We start from the raw sequence: 18,031 nt of genomic DNA, 5'->3' as shown, positions 1-18,031 counted from the left end.
AACAGCTTGACACAAATCTCCAAGGAGTTTACATAAGCTTTAAGTAGGTTGAATAAATAAAGCTTTGAGATGATCTAACAAGCAGTTTTTTGAATATCCACTTGTACAGCAGAATCAGATTAATGACCAAGAGCCTTGGGACTTGAAAATGGCTCCCCTCCTCGTTAGTGGATTTGGAGAGGAAAGAGAAAGACTTTCTCTGTATGTTTGTGGAAGCTTCCTCCTGCCTCCCTGCTTAGTGCTACCTTTCCTGGGATGAAAGACTTGCTCTTTTCCTTCTTTTTTTCGGTGTCTCACTTGGTAGCCCAGGCGGACCATGGTTTCTCAATACCCCCTGTCTTCAGTTTAGACGTACAGGATTGGGCTGGAGAGATGGCTCAGCCGTTAAAGGCTAGGCTCACAACCAAAAATATAAGAAGTACAGAATTACAGGTATGTACCACCATGCCTAGCTCTAAATGCCTCCTTTCCCTCCTCCTCTCCCCAACCCCCTCTTTCTTCCTTCTTTTCCTTTCCTTTGAGATATGGTTTCATGGAGGCCGGGCTGGCTCCGAATTGGCTAGGTAGCCAAGGATATACTATAACATCTGATCCTCCTACCTCTGCTTACTGAGTGTTGAGATCACAGACCTACGCCATGGTGTTTGGTGTCCGGCTGCGCTAGGATGGGAACCTGGGGGCTTTGCGCATTGCTGGGCAGGCATTCTACCAACTTGCTACCCCTCTTCTTGCCCCCACCCCAACTTTGACCATCAAGCCACCCTACCCCTTTCCTTTTCTTTTGAAACAAGGTCTTTTTTCAAAAGGTCTTTTTTTTTTTTTTTTTTTTTTTTGAAGTTGCCTCGGCTGGTCTTAAAGTCAACTCTGCAGTCAGGTGGATCCTGTACTTTCGATCCTCTTGACTCAAGTCTCCTGCACATCTGGAGACCTAAATGCTTCCTCCGAAATGAAGCAATCAGAGAGGAGGCTGTAGCCAAGTAGTCTAGGTAAGCGATACTGTGAGGCCAGACTCTGTCAGTGTCTAGAAAGGAAGCACTTGGATTAAAGACATTCTTTTTTTTTTTTTTTTAAGAATTTGTTTATATGAGTACACTGTTGCTGTCTTCAGTCACACCAGAAGAGGGCATCAGATCCAATTACAGATGATTGTGAGCCACCATGTGGTTGCTGGGACTTGAACTCAGGACCTCTGGAAGAGCAGCCAGTGCTCTTAACCTCTGAGCCATCTCTCCAGCCCGATTAAAGACATTCTTGTTTAATTTCTGAGACCAGGTCTCAGACAGAGTAAACTAGCTTTGTAAATATCATATAGCTGAGGCTGGCCTTGAACTCCTGATCCACTTCCTTGGGTTTTCAGGCCTGTGCCACCATACCTGGCTCGTCTACAACCATTGATTTTCTCTTCTCGATGCAAACATTTTCACTTTTAAATATTAAATGACAAACAAGGCTATCCTGTGAGACAAAGAGTTTGTGACTATGGCTTGTAAAATGCTCATAACAGGCACTCGTCCCAGTGTCTCGGCTTTTTACTCCCAGAGAAAGCTCGTGCCTCTGCTAGGGCACAGGCTTGCTTGTAGGCACATGTGAGGTACCTGGGGGGTTGCTGCCTTGAAGAGAACGTGCCCCTTGGTTCACTCTTATAGGCCCACACCTGGACCAAATGAAGCATCACTGGCCACAGGCAAAGGGAACCTGGGTCTCTCCCTGGACTTTTTACTTTATTAAGGCTGCCGAACTCCAGGGATGCCTTGGTAGTCATGACCATGAGTTCCGTCAGCAGGCACAGGACCTGCGCTTTGGTGTGGAATGACTCAATGGCCTGCACTCCCCCCGTCCACCCATCCCAGGCAAGTGGCCTGCAGAGCCAGTGGCAAAGCATCTAGGAACTCTTGACATCTCCCCCACCCCCACCCCGGAGGTGGATCCTCCACATGGGCAGTGGGCGCCGTCTACACTGCTTCTTAAAGCGTTTCTCACGTGAGACTCCCTCCTCTCTGATGACTCTAGCTTGTGTCAAGTTAACATAGAAGTGGGCAGTACTCTAAGCAAGCACTCTATCACTAGCTACACGCTAGCCGGAGAAAGCAGCCGGTAGCATCTGCCTTCCTCCCACGAAATCTGAGATGGACGTACCCATCCCTTCCCCACCATTTCCTTAACATGGCGGATACATAGACAAGTCAAGATACCCACCATGCTTGTAAGTAAACTTCCCTTCTCTACCTGGTAAGTTTCCTCTCGTCCTTAAAACCCAGGCCAAGTGTTACCCCTAAACCTCTATGCTCTTCCAAGATGGCTATTATTCCTCCTGGTCTCATGTAGCCCAGGCTGGCCTCAAACTCACAGTGATCCCTCTGCCTCAGCCTTTAGGGTGCTAGGATTTCAGGAAAGTACCACCTTGCCTTGCACAATTTCTTTAGTAAACATTTGTGTTCCCCCCACCCCGCTCTTTGTAAGAAAAATCCATTTACATCGAAATAAAAGGAAATGAAGGTATATATATATATGATTTATTATGAGCTAAAGTCTATACTATACTTCTGATGACTAAGTACATGTTGTCGCTATAAAGACTGAAAAAGAACCACCTCAACATCCTGATACCTACTTTCACTTTTTTGGGGGGTCATGTTATATGGCTCAGGCTGGAGGCTCAAGCGGTCTCCCACCTCTTGAGTGGCCTCCAATGTAGCTTCGGCTGCTGGCACATGCTGCCCAGCCTAGGTTGTTTTTGCCTTTTCATGTGGCTAACTTTTCTACCTGGCGATGTGAAAAGTGTCTGGAAGGTCAGCACTCATCTCACAGTGCTTTTCATCTGTTAGAGCGTTTATCGCTCGCCATCTGCGGCTAGCGCGCATTCCCCCTCCACCCCATTTAATCCTAATTACACGTTGGAAAGGATGAGAAAAACACTGCTCAGAGAGCTGCAGGACTCGTCCGACCTGGTCCTCCACCCTCACACCCTTGCTTTATCTGCTTTTTCGGTTATGATGGCCTTTGCCTTGAATGGGTGATCAATACGTAATGATTAGAGGGCTTGAGGGATGTAGCCCAATGGTAGAGCATTTGGCTTTGGTTTCTTCGAGGCCATGGGTTGGATTCCCAGCACCTCCACCGCAAAGTGGGGGAGGGGCAGAATATAATACAGTGGTAGGAGTGTTTGTTTAAGATCTGTGAGTCCCTGAGTTCAATTCCAGCATAGCAAAAAAAAGAGAGGGAGAGAGGAGGGTAGGGAGAGAGGAGGGAGGGAGGGAGGGAGGGAGGGAGGGAGGGAGGGAGGGAGGGAGGGAGGGAGAAACCTTGTGGTTAGTTTTGACTAACCTTTTAGACTTCCAGTACTGTAACAGGTATTGGGTTTTCTTTTCAGGGCACAACAGGAAAGGCAGATGTGGTTGGACAGGAATTCTAAGGGTTAGGGAATGTGGGCAGATTTTCTCTGCTCTCTGCTCTACCTGGATGTTAGTCGCTTTATACTTCTACTACCAACATTTCCAGCCACGATAACGGAACCCTCTTTACTGTAAGCCAAAAAATAGTCGCCAACCAAAGGGGAGATGGTAATGTGGTAGCCTCGGGAATTCAATTTCCCCAAAAAACGTGTTTTTAAAAGACGACAACCTCATATTCCTAATTCCAGTGTTGGGGAGGCAAAACCAGGTAGCTCTCCGGGGCCTGCAGGGCCAGCTACTCTATTGCTTGTGGGGTCCAAGCAAGTAAGAGAGTCTGTCTCAAAAAACAAAGCAAAACAAATCCCACTTCACCCACCCTTAGAGAAGGAAAGAAGAACAGAACGAAGAAATCAGATGTGGCAACGGAGGGGAACTGTGATCTGGAGCGGTGCATATGTTCATAAGCGGGTAAGCCAAGGTGTGCAGGTACAAAAGCGCCAGGGCCCAGACAGATGAACCACGGCAGGGGAATGACATGCCAGGCTGGCCTTAAACTCTCTATATAGTCAAGGACGACCTTGAACTCCTATCATCCTGTGTGCGCACCAAAATCTGGTTTGCGTGTGCTAGATAAGCCCCAGTTGAGCTTCCTTCCTGGCCCTATTATTTAACGGTTACTGAAACTGCATACGTAATGCTGAATGCATTAACCTAATGACCCCTAACCAGTAGGGCATTCTGTGCTGGGCTGACCAGGTACAGCGGCAATAAGATCAAACGTTGTTGCCAAGAATCCTCCTCCTTAAATACACAATAGCGGCAGGCACAGGGACAGCTGCATTTATTTTTTTTGCAGACAGCAAGGAACCACCAAAATGCATTCTTTCCCATTCTCCCTTCCTTCTAGACAAGCATCCTTATTCTCTAATTGGGTGCCGTAAATCTCAGTTTCCAATCTTAAGACTTTGGATGGGGATAAGAACATGGGAAAGAGGGAGAGAGAGGGAGGGGGAAAGAGAGAGAGAGAGAGAGAGAGACAGAGACAGAGACAGAGACAGAGACACAGAGAGAGACACAGAGAGAGACAGAGAGAGGGAGAGAGAGACAGAGAGACAGAGACAGACAGAGACAGAGAGGGAGAGAATGACGGGCGGGCAGCAGGCCTTGCATGAGAGGAACTGTGTCCATCCTGTCTCCATCCTCTCTCCCCATCCACAGCCCCAGCCACAATCACAAACTATACTCCTGGCTGGATCTGTGACCCCCCACCCACTTTCCTGCAAAAGGCAAAATCTTTTGAGAAAAACAAGAGGGCTGATGGCATGGGCTGAACTTTCAAATGCTAAATGACGGTGAAAATTTCTTTGGAAGAGAAACTATCTTTGAAATTGGGCTACATAGTAGAGTTAATGCAGCCCATATGTCCCCCTACTAAAAGTTAGAAAAACAAACCAAAAACAATACTTTCTCGCCTGCCAGGCTGAAATATGATCTACTGCCTAATATCCACTCAACCCAGGGCCAAATACTTTAAAATGGTAATGATTCCAAAGGGCAGGCTGGCCTCAGCGCATAAACAACAGACCCTAAAATTTATGTTCCACTCCTAGCTCTGGGCAAGTCACCTAATCTCCTAGTTCCTTCTCAATTTTCTTGGCTCTAAAATGGAGGTGGGGGGGAGGCGGGGGTATCAATCAGTACTTTGGAGGTGTTTATGAGCCACACCAAAGTGACTGTAAAGTACTTTACAAATGTTTAATAACGGCGCTGTTTTCATAACCGGGCTCTATGACATCTTTTAATATCCATCCAGCGGCACGGAAGTAAACGGAGACAATTCAGATGAGCGTGGTGGACGTTTATGCCGAGCGAGCGCCGGCTGCAGTGTCCGCCACCCTCTCTTGTACCTGGCAGAGACTTGAAGCAGAGTTGGTGAGAAGATAGCTCAGAGTGGAAATGGGCAGCTTTCGATAGGCTGGGATCTGAGGTCATTGGAAAGGGGAGGTGGAAGCAGGCTCCAGAGAAGTCTTAAGCAATTGGTGTGGGAGTTGTTGCACTTGGCTTTCTGTGTTGGCAAGTGAATGGAACTCTGGGTAGAAGACAGTTTCTCACCGCAGAGGTCGTGGGTCAGTTTACTGACCACACTCTGTCTAGCCATGGTCCACAGCCTGTGTTTTCAGTCTCTCCATGGAGTATTCAAGAAGGAAGCGTTCCAGTTAGCTCCGAGAGGCGAGCAAACACTTGCCTAGCAGCCTAGGGGAAACTTGCACGCTTGATGCAATATAAACACTTCTTTAAAAGCAAAGCAAAACAAAACCGCTTTCTTTTGGCCAGGTGTGGTAGCGCACGTTTAGTTAGCACTCAGGAAGCTGAGGCAGGCAGATTTCTGTGAGTCAGAGGCCAATTTAGAGAAAGCAAGCTGCTCTTGGTTATGCCGAGTTGTTTTAAGTTCCCGAGTCCCTTGACTTCCCCCGAAATGACAGACTGTAACAAAGTTGTGAGTCAAATAACCCTCCTTTTCCCCTAAGTTGTTTTTGTCAGGGTGTCGTGATAGCAGCAGGAAATGTAACTAGGAAACAAGGTCTTTCAGGGATCCCAGACCTGATGGGTTGGGCCAGGATGACCAGCCAATGAGCTTCAAGGATCTACCTGTTTCCATCCAAGCCTTTCAGCACTGAGTTAGAAAGGCCTGGAACTGCCTGGGATTTACGTGGGTGCAGAGGGTCTGAACTCAGGTCCTTACACTCTGATGCAGGCATTTTACTGACTGAGCCATCTTCTCAGCTCCATTTAAATATCCCCAAAAGAAGTACATTCCAGCTGCTTGGGTGACTCTATCTGAACAATGGAGAGCTCAGAGCCCACCTGGCTTACTGAGGAAGTCTGAAGCCATCTTAGGCTACTTAGTGAAACTCTTTCTCAAAATAAAAACTGTGTATTTTTTTTTAAAGGACTGAAGCTATAGCTCAGTGGGAGAGTACTTGTCAACCATACGCAAGCCCTATGGTTCAAATCCCCAATATCATCAAAAAGAAAGAAAAAAACAAAAACGAAAAAGAAGCCGGGCATTGGTGGCTCGTGCCTTTAGAGCCGACAGAGTCAGATCGTTTTCTCTGAGTTCAAGGACCTCCTGGTCTAAAGTGAGAGTTCCAGGACAGTCAGAGAAACCCTGTCTCGAAACTAGATAGATAGATAGATAGATAGATAGATAGATAGATAGATAGATAGATAGGAAGGAAGAAGAAAAAGTAAATTCTCAAAACAGACTGCTAAACTGACCATTTTCATTCTCTTGACACACAAAGAACGTGCCATTAGACTAGCAATCAGGACAAAGGAGCTCTAACAGGAGACTGAGTCCCCCTAGAGCCCCAGTTCCTTGTGAACAGGCTGGGAGTCACTATCTGTCTGGCATAATACCCCTTTGGTTTGGGGTCTAAGTGGCCCTCATGTCTGGAAAAGGACCCTATAAAACAACCAGCTTACATCCTATAAAAGAGGGGTTTTTTTGAAGTGAGGTAAGAAAAAATACAACATAAACTTTTGAAGGTCTACTGTGTGGACTATCATCTTAAATTTCTCCATGTCCACTTAGAGAGTTGGTCAGATTTGGACTGTGCCACCTTCTTGCCACACAATCCCCAGGGTTCCCATACCTCCACTCCACACCTCAGCTTCTCCATTCTCAGTCTCAGTGAATAAAACCACCAGGAATTCCAGGAATTTCTCTAGGCCTGAGCAAAACCTGCTTTGGGCTTCTACTTCTCACCAATCCATCCATTTCTTAAAATGACTTTCTCATTGTCATTCTAACATTAAATAATTATCAGTTTGTAATTTTTTTGGGGGGGGAGGCAGTCTCATGTAGCCCAGACTGGTCTTGAACTTCCTGTATAACTGAAAATGACCTTCAGCTTACAAAAAAAAAAAAAGAAGAAGAAGAAGAAGAAGAAGAAGAAGAAGAAGAAGAAGAAGAAGAAGAAGAAGAAGAAGAAGAAGAAGAAGAAGAAGCTTGCTCTCTTGCTCCTCCTTTGCTCTTGCCTTCCTCACCCCCTCCCTATCCCCCCCAATGTGATCACAGCCAGCCTCTACCTCTCTCTCTGTCTCTCTTTCTCTCTCATGCTCTGAATAAACTATTCTGTACTAAAAAAGAAAAAAAGTTAATTTATTTTTATTTTGTGTGGATGAGTGTTTGCACACACACACACACACACACACACACACGTATGTATATGAGTGCCTGGTGCTCATGGAGGTCAGCAAAAGGGCATTAGGTTCCCTGAAGCAGAAGTTACAGATGGGTTTGAACCCCCACACTGGTGCTATGAACTGAACCTGGTTCCCCTGCACATGTGTTTAGCTGCCGAGCCATCTCTCCAGCCCCAAGCTTGAACTTCTGATCCTCCTGCCTCCGTCTTCAAGGGCTTCAGGCTGAGCTGACTATAATTTCTCTTTTCTTTTTGAAACAGGGTCTTATGTAGCCCAGGTTAGTCTCAGACTCAGACCTTGGATTCCCAATCCCCCTGCCTCCACCTCCCACTCCAGGTCTGTGTGCCACCAGGCCTGGTTCTGTGGGAAGGTCATGCTCTGACAATGTTCTCATCTCACACATCCATTCACTGGCTAGTCATCGGTACCTCTCCTTGTCAGGCAGTTTATCAGGAATTAGAGAGTCAAGGGTAATTGTTTTTGCTGTCTTGTTTTTTGAAATAAAATCTTACTATGATGGGCTGATTTAGACCCTGCTAATATAAACAGGCTGAACGTTGGCTTGATTCTAGACTCTTGATTCTGCCCCTTGAGTGGAGGGATTTCAGGTGTGTGCCATCCTGCCCAGTTCAAGCACAATTAATACATAAGTAGTTACAGAAAAGTGTGCCAAATATGACCCTTGGAGACATGAACAAAGGAATATGAAGCAAAGTTTTCTTAGAAAATTAAGAACTGATTTAAAGTTCAAGGTTATCTTTGGCTACGTAGTAAGTTCTAGACCAGCCTGGGCTGCAGAAAACCATGCCTCAGGGGAAAAGAAAAGATGATCGATGGGTGATAAATAGGTAATAAAGGTGATAAATAGGTAATAAAGTAATAGGTGATAGATAGATTTTAAAAAAACGAGAACTAGCCAACAGATTATGGAGGCTGAGAAGTCATGTGATCTGTAGGATGGAGACCCCGAAAAGCTAATGCTTAGTTCAAAGATTTAAGAAGGAGATAATCGTAAAACTCCTAGTTTGAGAGCAAAGGGAGACGAAATAGGAGGTCTCATGCAGTTAGTGTGTGTGTGTTAGTGTGTGTGTGTTAGTGTGTGTGTGTTAGTGTGTGTCAGTTAATGTGTGTGTTAGTGTGTGTGTGTTAGTTCATGTGTGTGTTAGTGTGTGTGTGTTAGTGTGTGTGTTAGTTAATGTGTGTGTTAGTGTGTGTGTGTTAGTGTGTGTGTGTTAGTGTATGTGTTAGTTAATGTGTGTGTTAGTGTGTGTTAGTTAATGTGTGTGTTAGTGTGTGTGTTAGTGTGTGTGTGTTAGTGTGTGTGTGTGTGTGTGTGTGCGCGCGTGTTTCTCCTTTGTTTTGTTTTCTTCAGGCAATCAACCAATTGGATAATGCTCACTCACATCAGGGAGAATAATTACTGAGTTAAACTCAAACACTAATTCTCTCATTCACACCCAGAAATAATGTTTAATCTGGGTGACCCTTGGGCTAGCCAGGTGGATACAAAGAATAAACTGTCTCGCCTGACTTACTACCTGGCCTTGCCTGCTAATGTGCAGGTGACTGCCTCCTCCCAAGCTGCTGATTCTTGTCACACAGGAAAGAGGGGAACATTAAAATAGCAATGTGGCATAAGCCTATGTACCAGCCACTCAGGAGACTGGAGGAGGAGAGTCACAGGCTGAAAAAAAAGTTTAAAAAGAGGGCTGTAGTTATAGCCCAACACCTGCTTAGCACGTATGAGGTTCTGGGTTCAATCCCCAGCAGGGAGGACAGAGGAAAAAAGAAGGATCTAGAGCAGACATGGCTGTGGATCCTCAACAGTATAGACGTGCAGTATTAACGTCACTGAACTGTACACTTAAAATAGTTCAAATAGTAAATTTTGATATCTGTATTTTTTGACAACTAAAAATATACTTATTTGTTTATTTATTTTGTGAGTATGTGTGTGGACATGCGTACGGAGATCAGAACAGGTTGGTTTTCTCTTTCCACTAGATGGGTCCTGGGAATTGAAGTACGATTTCAGGTGCACGGACTCTTGCAGCCATGAAAAGGGGTGCGTCTGTAAACGCCACAATGTGGATGAACTGTAAACTCTTAGATTAAGTAAAAAGCCAGATACAAATGGTCATGTCGCAGGGCCACATTGTGTGAAAAAACCAGAACAGGCAAAAAGCAGGCGGATCTGTGGTTGTCAGGGGTTGGAGACAGGGAGAAATGGAGAGAAACTGCTTATGGATTTGAGGTGCTTAGGACGGATGGGAAGGTTCTGGAACAAGCTTGAAGATGTGCAAAGCATTGGGAAGTTTGACCTCGAGTGGCTAAGTTAGAGCGGTGAACTTGGTCGCGTACCCCATAACAGGATTAAGGTCAACGAGACGACCCACAGATGGGCCCGTAAGACCATAACAGAGCCACAAATTCCCTACTGTCCTGTGACACTGTAGCTTTCTGCATGCCATGGAGTGATGCATCACTGCCGCGTCTGAGGTAATGTAATGACCGACCCATTGTGAAGCCATTTAAACGAACATGTGCTCGTGCCCCCCTACGTGGTACTTGATGACAATGATAAAAGACCAAAGGCTCATCCAGGTACCGATCTATATTTTAAACTGTAAAATTACACCATTTGTTTGTGGGAGAGCAGGGTGGCAGGGGAGGGCATGCTCATAAAGGTCAGAGGACCGGGAGACAGTCTGCCGTCTATTTCCATTATGTAGATTCGGGGACTGAACCATGGTTGTTATGATTGCAGGGCAAGCACTTTTTCCCAACGAGCCATCTCACAGGCCTGCTCTGTATTTTAATCTATTTGTTTACATATATATGTGTGTGTATATATATATATATATATAGATCGATAGATATATAGATTGATAGATATAGATAGATATAGACATAGATAGATATAGATATATGTTATATATATTTATTATATATATGAATTATTTATTTATTTATTTATTGTATATTAGTACACTGTAGCTGTCCTCAGACACACCAGAAGAGGGCACCAGATGGCTGTGAGCCACCATGTAGTTGCTGGGAATCGAGCTCACGACCTCTGGAAAAGCAGTCAGTGCTCTTAACCTCTGAGCCTTCTCTCCAGCCCTGTTCATATGTTTTTAAGTTGACTATCTATGTTCTAAGAAGTTTCCTATTAAACAGAATGCCATGTCATACCTACAGCACCTCACACATCTGTGTTCTCCACCAGTTATTGATTGATTGATTGATTGATTGATTGATTGATTGATTTGGTTTCTCAAGACAGGGTTTCTCTGCGTAACAACAGCCCTGGCTATCCTGGAACTCACTTTGGAGACCAGGTCCTTGAACTCACAGAGATCTGCCTCTCTCTGCCTCTAATTTTTAAAATTGTGTGTGTCGGTGCATGCCTGCGTGTGTGTGTGTGTGTGTGTGTGTGTGTGTGTGTGTGTGTGTGTGATGTGTGGGTTTGTGTTCATGACTATAGGTGGCTGCAGAGCCATGGAGGCCAGAGAAGAACATTAGGTCCTCCGGAGCCCCATTAAAATGCTTTCTTTTATACGTTGCCTTGGTTATGGTCTCTATTCACGGGAACAGAAAAGTAAGACAAAGAGATAGGAGATGGGTTAATTAAAACTGAGGATGTATAAAAAAAAAAGCCTTTAGAAACACGCCACTTTATAACCTAATCAAAAAACAGAGTTAAGAACGTAAAAGAAGTTTGAACATCGGTTCCTTACTTGGGTAGACCATGGTTCCCCAGGAAGACATGGTCTGGTGAATGGGTACCCTACATGGGCTCTTTCCCTGCGAGTTATTGCTCAGGGAACAGCGTATCTCTTTACTTATGGCTGCCCACCATGACTAGACTGTAGTACCAGATTGCTGAAGGCACTACATGCTTCCTTGGTGGATCATAGAGGAAATCAAGCCGGAGCTGACCAGGGAACTTATTCCTGGTTGGCTAGCTTTCATAGCACCAAGGGTGCTGTGCAGACCACTGTGCACCATTTTGGACCGTGCTTCCTACAATACCAATCTGTCCCCAAAGATGTGGCTGTGGGTGGGACTAACAGCTGCTTTCTGATTGGATCTGAGGCCTGCTCCACCAGAGGGAATTCATGCCTAGTTCCATAGACCTGGTCCAAAGCCCATGGCTTAGGAGGTCACAGACTCTGTGGGAGAACCCACAACCCAAGAGCTGAGCACTAAGCAGGACACCTGTGTCAACTCCACCCATGCTTAAGGGACACAAGGAGAGAAGAGGCAGGACGAATGTAAGAGCCGGAAGGCGGGAAGGAATGTTGTGACATTGTTGTGACATGCTGTCTTCTGGGGGTAGCTGCTACACTCTTGAGCTCACAACACCTGTGGTCACCTGTGCAAGACCAAGGCAACACAGTTCTTTAACATTCCAGTGGGCAGCACTAATTGGACTCAGTGGGGTACAGGAGAGAGGAGAGAGAGAGAGAGAGAGAGAGAGAGAGAGAGAGAGAGAGAGAGAGAGAGAAAGACAGAGAAGAGGGGAGGAGGATGTGTTGGGTTATGCCTGAGGGAGACTAGGAAGGGGGACTTGGGATAGATATTATCAAGATGCATTGTAAATATGAAATTGCAAAAGAAATACATTTAAAATATTATTAAAAGTAAAGCTAAACGGCTGGGTGTGGTGTCGGCACCTTTAATCCCAGCACTTGGGAAGCAGAGGCAGGCATTTCTCTGTGAATTTGAGGTCAAACTGGTACACATGGTAAGTTTCAGGTTAGCCAGGGCTACATCGTGAGACCTTGTCTCAATCAATCAATCAATAACCAATCAGTCAATCAATCAAAAACAACAGCTTGGGGAGGTTGCCTAGCACGCACAATTCCCTAGTTTTAATCTTCAGTACCTCGTGGCAGCTCACATCTGTAATTCCCATACACAGAAGACAGAGACAGGGGCTGGAGAGATGGCTCAGTGGTTAAGAGCACTGACTCCTCTTCCAGAGGTCCTGAGTTCATTTCCCAGCAACCACATGGTGGCTCACAACCACCTGTAATGGGATCTGATGCCCTCTTCTGGTAATTCTAAAGATAGGAACAGTGTACTCACATACATAAAATAAATAAATCTTAAAAAAGAAGACGGAGACAAATGAAAAACAAAACTTGTTTGCCAGTTTCGCCTTGCCTGCCCTAGGATCCACAGATGGGAAGGTTTTTAGAGGAAGTAACTTGGAAGCAGAGCGCCGAAGTCACGAGTGAGCTCCTTGCCTCTTGGGTGTACTATCCTCTCATCTTGGCCCTGTGCCCCAGGAAGTATCCTTTACAGAGTGAATGGATGACTTCCTTCCCCCTCTGGCTTCCTGTACACTTTGGCTCAACGGGCTTGCAGCAGGAGAGCAGAGAGACAGAGAATGTGAGCGAGGTGCTTATTCTCCTGGCCTCTGGTGGGATGGGCGTCTGCAGCCTGGTGGTCTTCCTCCAGAGGCTCCCTGACTCTACACCTCTTCTGCTTGGGCTCTAAGGTTCTGGCAACCCTTCAGTGCGTCAAGCAGACGAGTTAGCAGTAAAGCTCTCCGTGAACCCGGTGCCCTTACAGGGAAGTAAACAGTTGGCTGTCTCCTCCCACTGTGCGGGTGCCAGGATCAAACTCAGGTTGTCAGTCTAGGCGGCAAGTACAGAACCTTTGATGGTGGATCCCCTCTCACTGGCAAACACACCTGATGCTTTTAATATTCATAGAGCAGTGCTCAATCCGGTGTTGCTTTATTTTACGTTATTGTTTTAGGCAGGGTCTCCCTATGTAAACATTGGCCACGGACCTGCCATCTTCCTGTGTTTGCTTCCCCAGTACTGAGATTACAGAGTGCTCTACCACACCTGGCTCAATTAGCAGTTTAAAAAATGGCGGTCCTGGCAATGGAACCAAGGACCTCACACATTGTAGGCAAGCACAAAAGCTTATCCCCAGTCTCCCAAAAAACAAAACAAGAAAAAAAAAAACCCAGAAAGACTATTTTTGTTGTTGTGTTTGAAGCAGGAGTGCATGTAGCTAGATTAGAAACTGCTATGCAGCCAAGGATGAGGTTGAGCTCCCGATCCTCCCCGCCCCCTCTACCTCCTGAGTGCAGGGATTACTGGTATAAACCTATCTTTTCTTTCTTGATTTTGTTTCTTTGCTTATGAGATAGCATATTACTGGTCTAGAAGCCTTAGCCCACGGGGAGTGGTGCTGTCCACAGCTAAAATGGTTCTTCCTACCTCTGTGCACCTAATCCAGATTTATCCCGGGCATTCTCGGGGACTTCGTCTCCTAACTGAGTCTAGACCCTGTCAAGTTTACAGTATTAACCTCGGTAGATGTCACTAAAGTCCAGGCTGGCTTTGAACTCGCTCTGCACCTGAGACAGCTGCAGTCTCCTGCCTACTACAGCTTCCTGGGTTACTGTGATCCCAGCTTGAGCCACCACACAAGTTTCAATTTGCATTTTCAGCAAAACAATAAATAAATTTCCCACCTGAAATCCTTACCCCTGTTCTCAATGGATGGAATTTCCCCTTATCCTGAATGTTTCATTTATTCTTTTTAAAAGGGGTGTGTGGGGGGGTAGCTGGGAAGTAGCCAGCATAGTTGGGTTAGAATAGATCAGGATCTGCCCAGCTATAGGGCACTGAGCTAAAAATAAATATAAAGGTCTCTGTGTCATTATTTGGGGACGAGGGAGGTGTAGAAAAGCACCAAATAATACTTCCACTCTTTTTATATTTATGTATAGTGTGTGTGTGTGTGTGTGTGTGTGTGTGTGTGTGTGTGTGTGTACATGGGTGTATATTATGAGAGTACGGATGCCTTTAGCCATCAGAAAAGGATATCAGATTCCCTGGAGCTGGAATTTATGGGCAGTTGTGAACCCCGGAATATGCATGCTGGGATCTGAATCAGGTCCTCCGGAAGGCCAGGAAACTCTCTCAATCACTGAGTTATCTCTAGCCCTGTTCAACTTGTCCTTATGTTAAACACAGCTTGCTAAATGGCCTCTTTATCTGAGTTCAGGGAAATATACATTTTGCTATTAAAGAAATTAAGGCCCATACGTTTACTGTACATATCGAATATTCACAAAAACCAAAACCAACCAACCAAACAACCAAACAAAACCCTCACACTCTTCATTAGCCAAGAAATTCTCACCAGAGGAAGCAGCGGTGGTCCCTAACCACGTTGTGACTCTGGATCAAGGGACTTCCATTCTCCACCCACTCCTGCGTGAAAATCAGGTTCCTTTTTGAACTTTGAAGTGTGTGTTAACATCTGCAGGCATCCTAAGGGAAATTGGCACGAGGTACATCGTGTATGCTATTTTTAATTCCATGGGGAGGGGGGGCGGTGGAGGGGCAAGGATAAATTAAGTTTCTCTGTATGAAACTTGGAATAGAACTGCTTTCAGAAGTCTACTTAAACAAAAAGAAAAAAAAGGTTTTCACAGCCACTAACAAACACAAGAGCCCACCCCACTTGTCATCTCCATACAGCTTATGATGAGGCTACAGTAATAAATCCTGGATGTTGGATGAGCTTGCAAACAGCTTTTTCCTTCCTCTTTCTCTTAAAAATATTCATCTTATTTTAGTCTTCATTTTGTTTTTATGCCCATGAATGTTTGCCTGCATGTATGTTTATGCACTGCGCTCGTGTGTGTGTGTGTGTGTGTGTGTGTGTGTGTGTGTGTGTGTGTGTGTGTGATACCCAAAGTGGCCAGATGAGGGCGTCAGATCCCCAGAAGATGGTCACAGATGGTCAGGAGCCACCCTGTGGGTTCAGGGAATTGTACCCAGGTCCTCTGGAGCAGGCAATGCTATTATCTGCCGAATCATTAGTCTAGCCCAAGTTTATTTATTTTTTAAATTATTTATTATGTATAGTGTTCTGCCTGCATGCATGCCTGCAGGTCAGAAGAGGGCACCAGATCTCATTATAAATGGTTGTGAGCCACCATGTGGTTGCTGGGAATTGAACTCAGGACCTCTGGAAGAGCAGTCGGGTGCTCTTAACCACTGAGCCATCTCTCCAGCCCCCAAGTTTATTTTTAATTATGTGTATTTGTCTTCATCTCTGTGTGGGAATGTTCGTGTATGTGCAGATGCCTGAGGTGTCTTGGAGGTACCTCCCAGAGGGAGAGATGTAGACAGTTGTGAACCACCTGGCATGCGTACTCAGGGCCAAACTAAGTTTCTCTGGAACAGCAAGCACACTTAATGCTGAGCCATCTTGCCTTGTGATGGTCTGAAGAGGAGTGGCCCCCACAGACCATGTGTTTCGATGCTTGGCTTATAGGGGGTGGCACTATTAGGAGGTGTGACCTTGTTGGAATAGGTATGTCCTCGTTGGAGGAAGTGTGTCAGCTGTGGGGGCCAGCTTTGAGGTCTCCTATGCTGGAGACCAGTGGGACATACGGCCTCCCTCTGCTTCCTTCAGATCAAGATGTAGACCTCTCAGCTCCTTTTCCAGCACCACATCTGCCTGCATGTACCATGCTCTCACCGGGATGATACTGGACTGACCTTCTGAAACTGTAGCCGGCCCCAATTAAATGGTTCCCTTTCTAAGATATTCCTGGCCTGTTTCCCTTCTTTCTTTTTTTCTTTTCTTTCTTTTGTTGTATTTTGCTTTTTTGTTTTTGTTTTGTTTTTGAGACAGGGTTTTTCTGAGTAGCCTTGGCTCTCCTAGAACTTGCTCCGTGGACAAGGTCACACAGATCTACCTGCCTCTGCCTCCCAAGTGCTGAGATTAAAGGCATGCACTGCCTGGCTGGCAAGCATTCTTCACGCTGAGCCATCTCTCCAGGGCCATATTTTTCTTTCTTTTTAATGTTTTCTAAGCATTTATTTATTTTGTTGAGGGAGGGCACGTGTGGAAGTCACAGGACAACTTGCTGGAGACAGTTCTTTCCTTTCAACCACATGGGCCATAGGTTTTGAACTCAGGTCTTTAGGTTTGCTAGCAAGCACGTTTCCCCGGTGAACCATCTCCCTAGCGCTATCTTTGCTCCTTCCTTCCTTCCTCTCTTTCTTTCTTTCTTTCTTTCTTTCTTTCTTTCTTTCTTTCTTTCTTTCTTTCTTTCATACTTTCTTTCTTTCTTACTTTCTTTCTTAAAGCAAAAATGAATCTGGAAAAGCATTGCAATTGCAGTTTTAGAAGGTATTTTATAATTTATTTAATATTTAGGAATGCATGTAAGGTAGAGGTGTGCTATCAGCTGGGATGTGAAAGTAACAGAATGACTGACGAAAATAACCTAGATTCTAACCCACCCTGCCCCACCTTTTGGAAGCCGGGAAGAGGACGCCACCTCAGCAAACGACTATGGAATGGAGAAGAGGGAAAGAAAGAAGAGTGGAGTAATGCGTGCGTGCATTGTGGAGCGAGGCAGAACTGGAGACAAAATGCAGTGACAGATCTAAGGGTAGGCTGAGGTCAGCAGCAGAACCGGTAGTTGCCCAGCGGGTCCGTGGCAATGGTTGCCCAGGAAGTTGCGTAGGATAGTGCATGGCAGCCTGAAGTTTAAGGAGATGCAGACTCAGTCCTCGAACATAGTAGCGTCAACACCCTGGCTCTGGGAAATGATGGCGGCCTGAGATGAGGAACGGTTCACTTTCTGGACAGAATATCCCGGAAGGACCACCGTGGTCCTTGATGCAGCTAAGGGCCATATGTGGGTCAGTGGTCCTGATGTAGCTGGGGACCAGGTAGACATCCAAGGCCAGTATTACCACCTAACGCCCTTTGGATGAACACAGTCTATGCTGAGGCGAAACCATGTTGGTGTCTAGAGGGGCAGGGGACCGGGGGAGGCATTTTGAGGTGGGTAGCCTGTGCTGATCCCATGGTGTTGCCTGGGTCCAAGGCCACCTACTGTGGCCAGGGTCTGTGTCGATGTGGAAACGAGCCAGGTCAGGCTGTCATCCTCAAAGCCCACCTGAGTGACCCTCCTCCAGCAGCAAGGCTCCACCTTCTCTAGGCTGTACAATCTCTCCGAAGAGCACCACCCGGCGAGAACCAACTGCTCAAAGCATGAGCCTACGGGGAGCATTTCTCATTTAAGCCAGGATAGTACTAATCCTCATGGGGTAAAGGTGGGCTAGGTAGGTCAGATGAGGCAGAGTAATGTTAAGAGAAAGCGAAACAAACGTAGCTAATAGAGCGGGCAGGCCCTAACCCTCCAGCTGTTCTTACACGTGCCGAGGCTGAGTTTATCGGTCAGGAGCAAGCTGGATCAGCCATGACTGGATCAGTTGCAAGTCATCTGTATGAACAGTAGAGTGCTCCATGGAGTGGCAGGGGCTCCCGGAGGTTGCAGAAAGACAATAATCAATGGGACCAATGTTAAAGACTTGCAGAAGGAAAGAAAAAAAGAAAAGGAAGAGGAGGGGAAGGAGGAGGGAAAG

General features: G+C 45.9%; 1 long non-coding RNA gene across 2 annotated transcripts in view; it reads right to left on the bottom strand.

Annotated features, from left to right (window-relative positions):
* The window catches only part of LOC102551409 (uncharacterized), a 41,497-nt gene that overhangs the window by 3,963 nt on the left and 19,503 nt on the right, over window positions 1-18,031 (bottom strand). Inside the window, exons 8-9 of one of the 2 annotated variants that reach the window (XR_015687111.1) lie at window positions 17,820-17,976; window positions 16,770-17,663 (exon numbers count right to left, since the gene is read on the bottom strand). The exons of the other annotated variant lie outside the window; for it this stretch is intronic. This is a non-coding gene — a long non-coding RNA (uncharacterized LOC102551409). Of the gene's footprint in view, window positions 1-16,769; window positions 17,664-17,819; window positions 17,977-18,031 lie in introns of those variants that run through there. 2 annotated transcript variants of the gene reach the window in all.

The sequence above is a fragment of the Rattus norvegicus genome, chromosome 4 (assembly GCF_021556685.1).
Source record: "Rattus norvegicus strain SHRSP/BbbUtx chromosome 4, alternate assembly SHRSP_T2T, whole genome shotgun sequence".
Classification (NCBI taxonomy): Eukaryota; Metazoa; Chordata; class Mammalia; order Rodentia; family Muridae; genus Rattus; species Rattus norvegicus.
This window is presented reverse-complemented; position numbering and strand designations above follow the sequence as displayed.